Genomic DNA, 16,377 nt, shown 5'->3' with positions numbered 1-16,377 from the left:
TCCTTGTCAAGGGCGACCTGTGGCAAGAACTCCAAAGGAAAGGAGTTAAGAGTGTAGACGAATTCTTGGCCCGAGCTCAAGAGTGGATTAACCTAGAAGTGGTGCGAGCTTCCATTGCGGGAACCAGCTAGATCCCTGTCCAAACCGTTGGAGCGGTAACGGATGTTGCAGCTACGACTCAAACTATTACTAAAAATAACCAAGGGGGAAATAACAAAAGGAAGGGAAATGACGAGGGCGATCAAAGTGGGATGGAGAAAAATAAATCTGTGGAGAAGTTCAAGCCTGTTAAACTACGTATACCGACCTAATGAACACTAGGGAGCACATCTTCCTAGAAAATGCTACCCGCCTTCCATGGAAGAATCCAAAGCCATTAAAGAACCAGAGGGCGAAGAGAGATTCTTCAAAGTTCTGTCGATTCCATAATGACATCGGACATAACACTGATGATTGTCGACAGCTGAAGGATGAGATTGAAACTCTCATTAGAGTAGGACCTTTGGTCCAGTATGCCCAAAATCGGGTAGTCCCTAATCAGCCCGCGAGACCAAACCCTCCAGTCCCAGAAGCTCTAGTAAGTCAAACCGGAGCTCAAACAAATCAGGTTGACTCTCCTCCGATAGTAAGGGGGATATAACCACCATTTTGGGAGGACCTCATTTGGCAGGCATGAGCAGTGGGGCCCAGAATAGGTACATTAACGAATTAAAGTCCCATAGCAGAGTGGAGTTCGTCTTGGAACATCAGTTATTGAAACATCAACCAATCACTTTCACAAAAGAGGATTCTAGCCACGTCCAATTCCCACATAATGATCCCTTGGTCATAACTGTTCAGCTCGCCAACCGGAGGGTCCGGAGGACACTGGTAGAGAACATATGTTCTGTGAATCTACTTTTCACGTCCACCTTCAAAAAAATGGGGTTGTTTGTAATAGATTTGAAGGTGGCCTCAATGACGCTGTACAGGTATTCTGGTGAAGAGTAGGCAGCCATCGGGACGATTGTATTGGTAGTGACATTGGGAGAGGACACGCGAATTGTTTCCAAGTTCCTTGAGTTCATGGTAATCGATTTCCAGTTGCGTACAATACAATTTTGGGCCGACCTACGCTGATGGCGTTTAAATCCATAACCTCTATCCGCAACCTAGCAATAAAATTCCCCCCAGCCGCGGGAATATGCACCATCAGAGGTGATCAGCTCGCTGCCAAAGAATGCTATAGCATTTCTATGAAGGGAAATTCACAACCTGGGCAACAAACAATGGTCATAAATGACAGAGGTGAGGAGTCCCAGGAAGTAGAAGCTACTTGGAGGATGGAAGAACCTCAACAAAAAGAGGATCGTGACGTCACTTAACGCGATCACATTGACCCATGGATGGATGAAGAAAGGTTAGAACTCCAAGCCATAGAGCAGCCCGAGGAAGTAAACATTGACCCTAAAGAAGCTTCAAGATTCGTAAAGGTTGGGAAGAATCTTGACGACAAAAGGAAGAAGGAGCTAGTCAATTTCTTACAGGAGAACTTGAACGTTTTTGCTTGGTCACATGAAGATGTGGTGGGAATAAGTCCAACTGTAATCACGCACCCCTTAAATTTGGATAAGAACGTGCCTGCAAAATCCCAAAAATGGAGATGCCTGGGAACGGTCCGAGCTGAAGCTCTTTAGGAAGAAGTAGCTTGACTATTAAAGTGCGGGTTTATCTGCGAGGCAAAATACCCGATCTAGGTCATGCAATCTCGTGCTGGTCCCAAAGACAAATGGGAATTGGAGGACCTGTATCAACTTCTTTGATTTGAATAAAGCTTGTCCCAAGGATTGTTTCCCACTGCCAAGGATTGATCAGTTGGTAGATGCCACGGTAGGTCACGAGCTCATATCTTACATGGATGCGTATTCTGAATATAACCAGATCGCGATGAATCCTGCGGACCAGGAACATACTAGCTTCATGACCCCAAATAACATATATTGTTATAAAGTTATGCCCTTTGGGCAGAAGAATGTCGGAGCAACATATCAGTGCTTGGTCAACAAGATGTTCGCTAATCAGATCGGGCGAGATATGGAAGTGTATGTCGATGATATGCTTGTCAAATCAAAGACTATCGATAACCATGTAGCAGATCTAGAAGAATGTTTTGGAATCTTAAGGAGGTATGACATGAAGCTGAATCCTCAGAAGTGCACTTTTGGAGTGGCATTTGGAAATTTTTTGGGTTTCATAGTCAACACGAGGGGGATAGAGGCAAATCTTGAGAAAATCAGATCGTTGTTAGAAATTCCCTTGCCCAGATTGCGTAAAGAAGTTCAAAGCCTGACTAGAAGGGTAGTAGCTTTGAATCGTTTCATTTCGAAATCTAATGATAAGTGCCTGCCATTCTACAACCTGCTCAGAGGAAACAAGAAATTTGAGTGGACTGAGGATTGCGAACAGGCGTTCCTCGACCTAAAAATGCACCTGGCTGAGCCCCCAGTGTTATCTAAGCGTATAGCTAGAGAACCTCTATTCCTTTATCTGGCCATGATAGAAAATGCAGCTAGTGCCGTTTTAGTTCAAGAAGAAGACCATGCTAAAAAACCAGCATATTATATAAGCAAGAGACTTCTCAAAGTTGAATCATGATATCCACTGATAGAGAAACTGACATTCTTTCTAATATTAGCTTCCAAGAAGCTCCGACCATATTTTCAGTCCTATTCAATCAACGTCGTGACCGACCAACCTTTAAGGCAGGTGTTGCAAAAAATTGAAACGTCGAGACGTCTTTTAAAATGGGCTATCGAGCTTAGCCAGTTTGAGATATTGTACGTGCCACAGGCCTCAATTAAAAGTCAGGGCCTAATTGATTTTATGGTTGAATGCACCAGATTTCAAAAGGAGCTCTTGAAGGAACCGGTGCAGGAGTTATGGAAAATCTTCATGGATGGATCATCAAATGATAACGGATCGGGAGCTGGGATCATCTTAATTTCCCCAAAAGGGTATCGATTTCATACATCTCTAAGATTCAGATTCAAGATGTCCAACAATGAAGCCGAATATGAGGCTTTATTAGCTGGGCTGAGAGTGGCAAGGGAGCTCAAGGTGAAGGTCGTCCAATGCTATAGTGATTCTCAGCTCGTGGTTAATCAGGTGTTGGGAGAATATCATGCTCGAGGTACTAAGATGGCAGCCTACCTAACTAAGGTGAAGGGTGAACTGTCTGAATTTTAGTACAATAGTTTTGAATAGATACCTCGCGAGTAGAACTCTAATGCTGACACTTTGGAGCAACTTGCCACCAACAAAGAAGCTGAGACATTGAATGTGGTGCCAGTGGAGTTCTTGGAAAGTCCAAGTGTGACAGAAGAAATGATAGAGGCCAAAATGATCGACACAAGACCGACTTGGATGACTCCCATAATGGAGTACATCACAAAAGGAAGGCGGCTTGATGACAGAAAGGACGCAAGAAAAATACTTTATCAAGCTCTGCGGTATGTAATAGTGGATGGGACCTTGTACCGACGTGGTCATTCATTGCCTCTCCTACGATGTGTTCTACCCGAGGAAGCTAAAGCCATTTTACAAGATGTCCACGACGGCTTCTGTGGAGATCATGCTAGGGGGCAAAACCTAGCACTGAAAATACTCAGGCAGGGCTATTTTTGGCTCACTTTAAGAAAAGACTCAATCTCGTATGTTTAGAAGTGCGACAAATGCAAATGTTTCGCCATAGTTTCCCGAGCTGCTCCATTCAAGCTAATAATGATCTCATCCTCATGGCCATTTGTGGTATGGGGAATCAACCTAATGGGGTCCCTACCTATGGGAAAGGGAGGAGTTCGTTACGTGGTGGTGGCGATCGACTATTTCACAAAGTGGGTAGAAGCCGAAACTCAGACAACAATCACTTCAAAAAGAGTCCTAAACTTTGTGGTGAAGAGTATTATATGTCAGTTTGGGCTCCCTAAAAAGATCGTGTCAGACAATGGGACACAGTTCCACAGTGATCTCTTCACTGACTTCTGTGAAAAATAAGGAATTACTAAGAATGTCTCCTCAGTAGCATATCCGCAGGCCAATTCGCAGGTCAAGGCAGTGAACAAAACCATAAAGGCAAGCCTGACGAAGAGGTTAGACGAAGCCAAAGGATTATGGCCCAAACAGCTCTCCCAAGTACTTTGGGCTTACCAAACATCTCACAGAACCTCCACGGGACATACTCCTTTTTCCTTAACTTTTGGAAGTGAGGTCGTGCTTTTATTCGAAGCCAAGGTAGCCACCCACAGGCAAAGGTCATTTAGTCAAGAATAGAATGATAGACTACTGAACGCATCTCTTGACCTGATTGAAGAAAATGAGAAGAGTCGCAGTTACAGCTCGCCCATTATTAACAAAAGATCACTCGCTATTTCAATTCAAAAGTCAAAAGTCATAGATTGGGGTTAGGCGACCTAGTTCTCCGAGGGTCTTTTTGGAAAATAATGACCCCAAGGACAGTGTATTAGGCTCGAATTGGGAAGGACCATATCAGGTTGTTGAAGTTTTACGTGAAGGAACTTTCAAGATAGCTCGACTGAATGGGTAAGTAGTCCCACGGACTTGGAATGCCCTACATTTGATAAAGTATTATCAGTAGTACCACCATCAATATAAGGCTTATTTATAAAAGCCATTTCATTAAATTACAGGTGGATTATTAATTTTTTTTTAATGTTGTATTAGTTCGTGTTCTAATATTTGTAAAAACAACCAAGAAAGTTTCTACTTTCTGGTTATTTGGGGGGCACATAACCCGAGGTTGGCAACATTAAGCCTGCTTGATAAGATTAGGAAAGTTAGAAGCTTGGAAATATTGATTATTCAATGGCTTTTTAAAGTTCAAATTTTCAATAATCCTAGCACGAACTAAGTTTAAAATCCTGGATGTAACCAGGTCCAAAATTTAGAAGCTTGGAAATATTGATTATTCAATGACTTTTTAAAGTTAGAATTGTCAATAAACCTAGCACGAAATAAATTTAAAATAATTTAAAATCCTGGATGTAACCAAGTTCGAAACTTCGAAGTTTGGAAAAATTGATTATTCAACGACTTCTTAAAGCTTGAGTATTCAATAAACCTAGCGCAAACTAAGTTTAAATCACTTGAAACCATGGCCATAACTAGGTAAGAAACTTGGAAATTTGGGAAAATTGTTTATTCGAGGGCTTTTTAAAGCTCGAGTTTTCAATGAACCTAAACCAATCTAAGTTTAAATCACTAAAAAATCCTGGATTTAACCAGGTTCGAGGCCTGATTCTTAACAGGTATGGTGCAAATAATCAAACAAAACTTGGGTAAAACCAAGTTCGATAAAATCTATCTCGATCAAAAAATTGATACCTAAAATCTTGAATGTACAAGTCTAATGATTCACAAGCATGATAGATAATAAAGGAAAGATAAGTGGATCAAAAGATGGTTATATATCGAAATAAAGCTAATAAATTACACGACGAGAAAAATCCTCGAACAGAGCCCAAAGGAAATTGTTTAATATCAAAAAATTGTTAAATAATTACAAAGAAAAACAAATAGAAAGGAGATTAGTGGGCTTCATCAGCTCGCCCCGAAGATGTGACCTCCTCACTATCTCCCTCCACCATTCCGGATGCATTGCCAGTCTCTGATGCTTCTTGCATGAGTCGATCCCACATCCCGGGTTCCATGAAAAAGAAGTTCCCATCTAGGTTAAAGGCCCTGCAATGGTACAACATCTCCTCCATGGCCGATGATGATGCTGCCTTTTCTTCTTTGGCTGTGACTTCGGCCTCGAGCAGATTTGCTCTGACCTTAGCAATCTCGACTTAAAGTTGTACAGTTTGAGCTTGGGAGGCAAATAGTGCAGTCTTTGCAGCCTGCTCAGTTTCTTGGGACGTGGCGAGAGCATCTTTGGCATCATGCTCATTCTTCTGAGCAGCTATCAAAGCAGCTTTGGCGGCCTACTCACCTTCTTGAGTAGCAGTCAGGGTGGTTTTGGCAGCATTCAGCTCCTAGCATGGGCTATAATGCGGTACTAAGCCAGGGCAGACTATAAACTAACAAAACAAGTCAGAGATACACCTAGTCAGTAAAAAATATATATATTTCGCCAAGTAAGGAAGAGAACTCATGCTGAGATTCATCCCCAGGGTGGACTCAAGAACGTTCTCGGGGTTATGCTTCTCAATGGTCCTCAGGTCCCTCGAGCTGGCATTATAAGCATGACCCACCATGTGAGTCACGGTCTCATATATGATACCCTGGAAGGCCTTAGGGATCTTCTCCAAGTAGGATCCACTAGTATTCGAACAGTGGGAGCCTCGGCCTGAATAACTTGAGGAGGTGGGAGCATCTCTCGAGGTGGGGGAGGAGGGAGCGACCCAGCAGCGACATTGGCCACCGGTACTAGCTCCCGAGTCGAGCTCGTCTCCTTATTTTTGCCAGGGGACTTTGAAGTGTTCCCTGTTGCAGGGGTGGTCTTCTTTGCCACCCTGAGCCTCTTCACGATAGGGCCCGTGTCGACTTTCTTAGCATGGAAAGTAGTTCAGTGGTCGGGAGCTTATGGTTGTTCCATCTCTTCGCCTAAAAAGAACAAAAGGAATTAGTTCACAAAAATGGTGTTTCAAAAAGCATTTATTGAAGAAAGAAAGAAAACAAAGATCCTACCCTTCGGGCTGGGGGAGGAGTCTATTATCACTAGCTTGGGTTTTTTACTGGGACAGGCATGACCTCCGACCATGGAGCTAATGGAGAAGAAGGGGAGTCTACTGTTAATACTTCTTGGATCCTAAAGTGTTCAGGTTCTGCCTCGGGGCTGGATTCATCTACATACTGTCTAAATCAAGGGAAAATGCACCCTGGAGCAGAGAAGGCTAGGTCCCACGGTTGGTCCCATATTCCTAAAAAATGGCGGATCTAATGTTTAAGGTGTTATCAACTACGATTGTGCCCTTAGGATAACTATTGTAATGGCGTACCACTAGGTGGTCTATGCACTGGAGCAGGGTTACATTTAGATTCAGGTTGTAAGGATGACGATTGATGAGCTGATTCAAATTATACCGAACTAACCTAAAATCGGCAACAACCCTATCTAATTCCCTAAAGGGGTATGGGTTACCTTGATCAGAGGGGTCGGCTGCTGCCCCCGATGCAACTCGTTCTAGATCAGGTTCCTGGACAACCTCAGGAGCCTGCCTTTCTTACACTAGAGGCACCTCGTCCTCAGTGGCCAGAAAGGCCTCTTGAGAGGATGGGATCTCGGGGATCGCCGGAAGGGTAGCCTAGGTCCTCAAGGCCTGTGTTTGACCTTCATCGATCAACTGGCAGGCCAGCATCGTGATGTCATTCACGAAATGGCGATAGTCCTTTTCATTGGGGGGAAGTCTGGATAGCTTTCGATACTGGCCCCTGAGGGTCACAGACTTTTTTGTCCTCGTAAATATGGACGCACGAGAAACAGATTCAATCAAGACACGTACAAAAAAAAATCTTAAAGGAAAAAAAATTCATGAATTGAATTTGTAAAGATAAGGAACTTACGAGGATGGTTGAAGTATTGATGTTCGCAGTTCCAGAATCCATTTGATATAAAGAACAAGTCTTTGTAGTCATTTGGATGACTGGGAAGCTTGATGACGGGGGCGGAGTTGGGAAACCATGTGAGGCAATAGAATCTGTCACCTTGTCCATTCTGATCAAGGCTAGCTTTGAGGCAGAAGAAGTACAGTATGTCTGCCAGGGTGGGGACCTCCCACTCGTGCTTCAAAAACAAGTACTTCAACCCCGCCAAAAGTCTATACAAATTTAGGGGGAGCTGGAATGGAGCTAGCTTCACATAATTCAAGAAATCTGCGAAGTACTGGTCTAGGGGTAAGAAGGCCCCACCCTTCAGGTGCTCATCACTCCAAGCCGCGAAGTCATCTTGGAGAGGGAAACAACTCTGTTCCCCTTCGAACGCAGGTCAGACGAAGAGAGTTCCAGCTTCGACCTCTATGTTGTGGCTTAACATAATCTTATTTACCCTCCACTGGGTCATGATATTTGAAATGATATGCTCAGCCTCGAAGAATACGTTGGTGTCAATCACAAGCTCCCTCTCCACCACCGAACCGAAGTGCGGGATGGGATATTCTAGGCGATCTGCTTCCCCTTCTTCTTTTGTTGAGAGGATGAGCTCAAGGCATTCTTCTTTGGGGTGTTCTTCTTTTGAGGATCCATTAGATCGCCAAACAACATACCGTCCTAGTTAGTAGGCGACCTAAGAGGATCTAAAACTATGACGCGAGAGTACGAGGGAGGAAACAGTTTACTTTTGTTATACGAGCTAAGGTTACCCTCAGCCCCATCACGTGATGCCACGCGATATCCTAAGCTATGCGCCTCGGTTTCCTAATAGACCCCTGATATTTAGGGATCTGTGTGTCAGAATGTCAGACCACTACTATCCTTGGGAGGCAGTTTAGTACCAAACCTCCCAAGAAAATGTAACCTTTAAGCTATCTGGTTCTAAACCTAAAAGCCCTTCAATTCCTTTACCCTGAATGGGCATTCATTAAAATAATTCACCATTAGAGTTACCCAGATTTACCCAGAAATTTCCCAGTTTTGTGAATGTCTTATTTCTAAGACATTTTTGGACTTACCCGTTGAACCTAAGTCAAAACCTATTCCCCAAGAACATTTAGAAATAGCCTAACAGTAACTACAATGAATGTTGCGGATGAACATGGTGAAGAACAGTGTTTCCATTGGATAAAAAAAAATGAAAAAAAATAATTTCAAACCAAAGGATGAGATTCTTATAGGAAGGTACGATTCAAATATTAGAGGGAATGGACTCGGCAACAGAAAGCTCCTGGAAAGCTTCTAAATATCTGGGCTCGATGAACGATTTTGAGGATTCTGGGGAAGAAGGAAAGCATGGAAGTTTAGAAAAGGAAAAATTTTAAATGCAAAGGTGGTCTAGTTTGAAATTTGGCCATCATATTTATACGTAAATTGTGGAAATTAATATAGGCTGTCCAGTTGGGTTAGTTCAAGATCAAAGGGCCAAGACTAAATAGACCAAAGGACGACAAAAGGGTGACAAGAAAATTATTGCAGTCCTCGAAACCCAAACAAACGCCAATTTCGGTACACCATGTGTCCAGTGCTCAAGTAGTGGGCAGGCATGGTTTTATGTATCAGAAGTCTAAAACTCCCTACTGTGTAGGTGAGAAAGTGAAGGCATCAACCACGAGCAGGGACCTGGGGGAAAATGTTGTATCGTGATTTTAGCACGAGTTCCATTTACTCAGCTTGGGTAACGCTGACAAATTAATATACGGAGAAATAGCCAAGAATGATATCTGCTTCTATCTACGTGGACAACTCAAGATTCATAGTGCGCATACGAGGTGTAAGGCGTCGTGAGTTTATCCCGAACTAAGGATGCAATGGCTACGAAGCGAGCTCATAATTAAAATAGCTGTCGAAGCATGAGCTTGGAGGAGATATCCAGCTCGTGGTAATTCTAGTATATTGCATACCCGCGGATCCCCAAAGACTCGAACTCCCTTTATACGTTTATTTATGACCAGGTTGTCATATTTATTGTCTGAGATAGTAGGAACATGTTACCCTGTTATCAAATCATATCCCAATATAAATGGGAATAATTTGTATTAAATGTAATCATTATGTAAATGCATGATTGAATCAAGCAGTTACCTAAACCTGTCCATGGAATTCCCTTATAAATAATGGGAATGTTGGACAGGAAAAGAGGACCATTATTCTGTAATACCTAAACTCTGCCAAACTAGAGAGAAAAACAACAATAATTTTGACTCGTGGACTAGGTGGATTTTAACCACTGAACCACGTAAAAGTTTTGTATTCTTGAGTTAATTCAAATTATTATTCAATACGGTTTACTATTAAGCACTATATCACTTTATTATTTCTTAATACACTGTTGGCGAAAAACCCCGTCAACATAAATCATAAGATTATATCATAAAATATATACTATAAAACATATGACGTAAAAACGTGTATCATATAGGACTACAATATTAATGGCCATTAACTCATTACCGTGGTATGTGATAAAACCATCTAGGTCCTCAGTCTACTAATCGAGGTAGGTTAGATCACAAAATAGTATATGATAACCCATTTAGGTCCTCTGTCTACTAATCGAGGTAGGGTAAATCATAACTCTACTCCACGATAATGATAAAAATCCTTGGGGTTTGCTATCTAAGCAATTATAAGCCCCAAGCGACTACAAAACATATTTATACATATAGCATGTCATATAACATAAACATATCATAACACATATATCGAACCTATTTTCCTTACCAAAAACTGAGATATTGGAGACAAGAACGGGATTGGAACACTCCTAAAACCAACGGTAAAAGCCATGAGTTTCTAAAGAAAAGGAGGTGAAAAAGAGAACTAAACCATCAAAGTAGAAACTTACAGAAGAACCTTAAGTTTCAAGAACTTAAATACATAACCAAGAAGCCATAAAATCAAGTTAGGATCTGAAAGAAAATTGAAGGATATAAAAGAACTATGATGGATTAAACCTGAGGATAAGAACACCTTGAATGGACTATGACTTTGATCTGCACCTCGATACCAAAATAGCACTCTATCTTACTTCCCAAGTGTTTAGAAAAGCTTAGATTGGAGAAGCTTTTATCCCAAAACCCAAGTGTTTTCTCTCTAGAGTAATCTTAGCAGCTTGGAGGCTTTCAAGAATGCTTGAATGATGAGTGAAATGGCTGAGTACTAGGTTTTATTTACAGAGTTCAGGAAGTGAAACTAACCCCTTTTAAAATGAATAATAATTACAAAGATTTGAATTTTCGTTTCAACAGATGCCCAGAACTCAGTCAAAAATGTTAAAGAGTGAGTCTAAGTGGTTGAGGGCTGTTTCTAATTTAAATCCACAAAATTTCAAAAAATAGCTCTGGCAGCCGATATTTCGCCTACCCTAGGTGATATATCACCCCTACCTATGCCCCGAGCTTTTGTACTTTCGTTCGTGCGAAGTCGACGTGTTTTCCGTATCTCCTGTAGGAGATATATCAGCTCCTATCGCTGCGATATATCGGCATACGTTGAAATATGAGACACGTTTTTGCACTCTTTCGTCATATTTTGAATTTGTTTAAACAACTTTGACTGAGTAAAACGTGATCCTAACAGCTGCTGGAAGGTTCTAGAGCTTCTAGATTTATCATTTATTAAATTATTCATCCTAAATGCTTAAATCCTTAATAAACATGCTTGTGACAAGTGTCATGTTCTTATTAATTCTATCTAAACCTTAGGTTTTAATAAATAATATTTCTACGACCAACTATATTAATCAAACTTTATGTTGTAATTAATATTTCTAAACTATAGGTTAAACTTATAAAATCTATAACTGTTTGTATGAGTTTCCAACTAAATCCTAGCTTGAACCAATATCCACGAAAACTAACATACTACAAGCTAAAACTACTATCTAGCTAAGTAAAATTCCGAGTCACTACACTCTGCCTCTACGCCTTCTTAGTCTCCATTTACTCCATTGAGGTTTTGCTATTGTTTGCTACTAAATGTTGTGGCGTGTCCACATTGTGTGCTTCTCTGCTACAACACGTATCTATCTAGTTAACAAGACCACCTAGCAAGATAATGTCGTAGAGTATGCTCCCTAACCTATGTCTTTATTAACAATCACGTCGCAAAGCTTATGTGTCCTTTGATCTTGATAGTGTCCAGTTATATTATCATTGACGTAATCCATTCTTCGCTTTACTTGAAACTTGATAGTGTCATACTTGCAATTTCCTATGATGCATCTCATCCATTAAATACGTTCATTCACAACAAACATCTTTGGGGAGCTGATATTTGCATATCTCCATCATTTACATCATCTATATGAACCCTTGAGATCCCATTGATCTCATTGAGAAGTTTCCTTCTAGAAATCCTAATTACTAGAGGCATACTTTCTACGCAGCAATTACAAAATGACAAAATTTACAAGCAGAAAGAAAACGATAACATGTAGAACAAATACTTACGACGCGGTGAGGTGAGACTTTCTCGTCTTTAGCATGTATGAGGAGGGTCCTTGGAAACATGGATGACCGTCTCTGATACCATTTGTAAAATGCCCTAGACTACTAATTTGTAATAGGCCATCAAACTCATAAACTTATTGAAAACAACTTAACATATGAAAATCCAGTGGGGGCTTGCTAAAACATGAAAATTGGGCCCAATAGTTTAAAATGAAAATAAGTTCTCATGCAACGTTTAAAAAATATATATAGTTCAAGTCCCACTGATGAGTTTTGAAATCTAAAAAAAAACGTAACATCGTTCTTTAAAAATTGGCATTTAAGCTAATCGATTATTCGCCCATAGGATACCCCCATGCCATACACACTCTGACGTCGGAACTCCTCACATCACCACGCGTGCTAGAGAGAAACCCAATTTATTACCTGAATGGGGAAAGTAAGAGGGTGAGTTATAAACCAGTAAGGAAGTACAAACAACATACAATAAAACACAACAAAAGCATAATCATATCGTAAGTCTCATACAACATCATATTCATACATCGTCATACATCATACATAACCATTATCATCATTCTTCATCATTATACATCATACATCATCAGTATTGTACCCTAAATTTAGCACGAGTTCTATTACACAGCTTGAGCACAGATGGCATGTAAATACGTGAGAAAATAACCAAGTAGAATATCTAGTTATTAACCATGTGAGTAGCTCGAGATTCAATCTAGTTCGTACACAGTATACTAGTCATTATCTGACCAACACTTAAGGTAAAATTCAAGCTCAAGACTCATAATGGTCAGACCTAACTTTAGGCGTTCTGAACCTACTCTGATCTCGGAGTCAGATAGTTGTCAAGCACGAGCTCAAGTGATATATTCAACTCGTGAGGATCTAGATATAACACATACTAAAGGATCCCAGGAGATTTGAGAATTCTTTGTGTGCTCATTAATAGCAAGGCAGTATCATATATTTGTCATTTGTTATCCAAGACAGTTGGAGCGTATTTATTCTGTTATCAAATCATATTCCAATGTAAAGGAGAATAATCTGTATTAATTATATACCATATATAATTAATTACGCGATTTATTTACGTAGGGACCCAAACCTATCCATGGAATTCCCTTATAAATACTAGGAAAGTTGGACAGGGAAGGGGGATCATTTTTTGTATTACCGAAACTCTGCAGAAATAGAGAAGGAAGCACTAATAATATTGACTTATGGACTAGGTGGATTTTAACCACTGAACCACGTAAAAATTATGTGCTTTTGAGTGAATGTTTATCATTTCATTGCGGTTTATAATCTAGCACTAATCTACCCATTTTATTTCTTAATATACTATTGGCCAAAAGCTGCGTCAACAATCAGCATATTCTGACTTCATTGACAAACGAGTTTTAGGCTCGTTTATGGTCTAGTTTTAGGTTGGTTTTCGTTAGTTTAGGATTATTTTATCGCAGAATTATGCTTGTTTTGTTCATGTGTTCAGGTTTTCCATGCTAAGTTGGTGAAAAGAGTGAAAAGGAGTTAAAGTGGAAGAAAATATAGTTAAGTTGGAGAAAATCATGTTTTTCAGGGTCGATATGTGCGAGTTTTGATGCTGACAATAGCTCTACAGAGCTATCAAAGGAGCACCATAGCGCTATGAAGGCTAAGAAGGAGGTTGTTGAATCTTTAAGTAGCGCCCCAGCGCTACAAAGCTAGCGCTAAAACATTATCGAGAATAGCAGAGCAGCACCCCAGCGCTACATCAAGGGCACTACAGCACTAGTGAATAAAGTTTTTAGGGATTTTGGCTCTAACTATAGCGCTATAGCGCTCAATACATAGCTACAGCGCTGTAAACGCGTTTTCCAGATTTTTTATCCACTTTTTGATGGAAAAAATGGTCTATTCACTTGGGAACATTGGAGGGCTATTTAAGAACATTTTTCTACGATTTTGAGAGGGAGTCTGAGTTTTACAAACCCTAGATTAGAAGAGGCTGTTGTAATTAGTTTTTTTTCTTTTACATCTGAATTCATTAGGTTGATTTTTATGAACAATTATTTGAAGTTTATTAATTTCATCATGTTATCTATGAATTAATTTCTTTTATTTAGGGATTAATGTCGTCACTGAGATTTCTATTTAATATTATTATGATATTCCATTGATACTTCTTCTCCATTCTAATATATATGATCTTTGTTTAATGCTAGTAAATACTTGATCACTATTTGCTTGATTTATGAATTTGATTCAAAATTCGAAAGATGAGAATTGAATATGCTATCATTATATAGACATAGGTTGCATGGACGAAAGTACCTGTATGACTTGTGTAGTAATTAGGTTTTAATGTTTAATGCCTTCTATATGTTCAAGTTTATCACAGAAATGTAGAAAACCTACATATAGATTGAGATCTTATATCTTAAAAAAGAATAGGAATCAATTATATTAACCTGCTATTAGAATAGAAAGAAGAGATTTAGAATTGATTATTAAAATTAATAGAATGAACAGTTGATGAAATTCATTCCTAGGCTTTTTATTATTGATTTTTGATTAGTTGATTCATTCTTTTGTTTCCTAATATTTAAATTTTGTTCATAAGTTAGACTATTCACTTTAATTTTATTCTTTTCATCATAATTTTATTTCGCCAAATAGAATTTAAAAATCAATTAGTGGTACTTGGATGATAGTCTCTAAGGGACGATATCCGTTCTTCCAGAATTTATTACTTGACACGACCACGTACACTTGCGTGCAAAATTATCAGACCAAGTTTTTGGCGTCGTTGCCGGGGACTTAAATTCCAATATCACAGTTAATTGTTATTTGTTCTAATTTGGTTATTTTATTTTATTTAATTTCTGTCATTTATCTGGATCAAGGTTCTATTGTGTTTGAGGACTTGTTGGTATATGCGAAGCAATAGCACAAGGAGATTATACCAATCGATCAAGAAAATAAAAAACATGTAGACAGAACCAGAAAACAAAGAGGAGATTGGAGTTTACCATGGCTGTCAATTTGGGAAACGGTGCTAATAATGGTCAAGGGGCTACAGAGGTTCCAAGGGAGTATGAACCAAGAAAATTAAGAGATTATGTACTTCCTACTATTACAGGAGTGCATTCATGCATTAGACCTCCAACCATTGCTCCAAACAATTTTGAGATTAAGCCAGCAATTCTCCAAATGGTCCAAACAACTGTTCAGTTTGGAGGTATGCCAACGGAGGACCCCAATTTACACATAGCTATTTTTCTGGAATTATGAGCTACGTTTAAGATGAATGGGGTGTGTGATGATGCAATAAGATTGAGACTATTCCCATTTTCACTAAGGGATAGGGCGAAGAGTTGGCTGATATCCTTCCAGGCAAATTCTATCACTACATGGGAGGAGTTAGCTCAGAAGTTCCTTGATAAGTTCTTTCCTCCAACGAAGGCTGTAAAGCTAATGGGAGAGATCAATAATTTTTATCAGATGGAAGAGGAGTCACTATATGATTCTTGGGAGAAATTTAAGGAGTTGTTAAGGAAATGTCCACACCATGGAATATAAAAGTTGATGTTGGTGCATAATTTTTACAACGGGTTGAATGGAACAACTAAAACAATCATAGATGCTGCGGAGGGAGGTGCTTTTATGAGTAAGAGTGCTAATGAGGCGTATGAGCTATTAGAGGAGATGGCGATGAGTAATTATCAAAGGCCAAATGAAAGGGGACAACCAAAGAAGGTGGCTGGAATGATGGAATTGAATGCCATATCAATTCTTACAGCTCAAGTAGCAGCCTTGACAAAGCAACTACAAAACACTACACTCCTATCTCAAGCTATGCAAGTTCAAAACCTATGTGAATTGTGTGGTACAAATCATCCACCCAACCAATGCCTTGCTCTATATATGAATAATGTGCCCATGGAAGAAGTACAAGCTATAGGGAATTACCAAAGACAACCCAATAATCCCAATTCCATGTCCTACAACCCAGGTTGGAAGAACCATCCAAATTTTTCCTGGTCCAATAACCAAAACACTCTACAACCATACCCTCCACCTCAGCCACAAGATCAACCTCCACAAAATAGACCACCATATCAATAGCAACATGCACAACAACACCCTCCACCTGGATATTATCAACCACAAAAAGGACCACAACAAATGCCACTGAAACCAGCTGAACCCCAATCTGATGTACTTAACCAGTTTATGACGGAAACCATGGCGTCCATAAGGAGTTTGGAGACTCAAATAG

The 16,377-nt window shown here is 39.9% G+C and overlaps 1 non-coding gene across 1 annotated transcript; it reads right to left on the bottom strand.

The window, feature by feature from the left end:
- Positions 1-15,566: 15,566 nt before the first annotated feature.
- LOC133813219 (small nucleolar RNA R71) lies at positions 15,567-15,673 on the bottom strand. Its single transcript, XR_009884255.1, has one exon. It is a non-coding gene; the product is annotated as a small nucleolar RNA R71 (small nucleolar RNA).
- Between the last annotated feature and the right edge of the window lie 704 nt (positions 15,674-16,377).

The sequence above is a fragment of the Humulus lupulus genome, chromosome 1 (genome assembly GCF_963169125.1).
Source record: "Humulus lupulus chromosome 1, drHumLupu1.1, whole genome shotgun sequence".
NCBI classification, from domain to species: domain Eukaryota; kingdom Viridiplantae; phylum Streptophyta; class Magnoliopsida; order Rosales; family Cannabaceae; genus Humulus; species Humulus lupulus.
Note: the sequence above shows the minus strand (reverse complement) of the source record. Positions and strands in the feature narration are given on the sequence as shown.